Consider the following 640-nt stretch of genomic DNA (forward strand, 5'->3'; position numbering starts at 1 on the left):
TGCTGCATATACCTATCTCAGAGGGGTAGCCCTGTTACTTGGTGTCTGCAAAAACAAGAGGTCCTGTGGCACCTTATAGACTAACAGATATTTTGGAGCATAAGCTTTCATGGGCAAAGACCCGCTTTGTCTGATGAAATGGGTTTTTGCCCATGAAAGCTTATGCTCCAAAGTATCCGTTAGTCTATAAGGTGTCACAGGACTTCTTGTTATTTTTATACATGGCAGTGTGAGGCTTTTCATGATTGGTGATAATGCTTATTATTAGCCAAGCTGGAGGAGATAGAAAATGTGTGGCAGAAAGAATGTAAGGGTAAAAGCTGGGGTTACTGATCCCAAACTCCAAGGATGTACTTTTTTTGATGGGGGAGGATTAACTTGGCTTGTAGTCCCAAGGTGCTGTCAAGGAGTCACACCCAGTGCTTAATTTGTGTCAGGGCTGAGCTCCAACACTTCTAGGCTTGGCCCATGAGTTATGAAACTAAAAAAACTGCATGAGCCCAATTTTTTGAGACCTGGCACCTTCATTACAGATTGACCACTGCTCACAACTGTCTCTTTCCAATATTACCAAATGGGACAGGGGTTCCAGCTAGAAGAGAAGCAGACATAGTATGGAAAAGTGGATCCCGGTGTGGAA

Source organism: Carettochelys insculpta, chromosome 5 (genome assembly GCF_033958435.1).
Source record: "Carettochelys insculpta isolate YL-2023 chromosome 5, ASM3395843v1, whole genome shotgun sequence".
Taxonomy (NCBI): Eukaryota; Metazoa; Chordata; order Testudines; family Carettochelyidae; genus Carettochelys; species Carettochelys insculpta.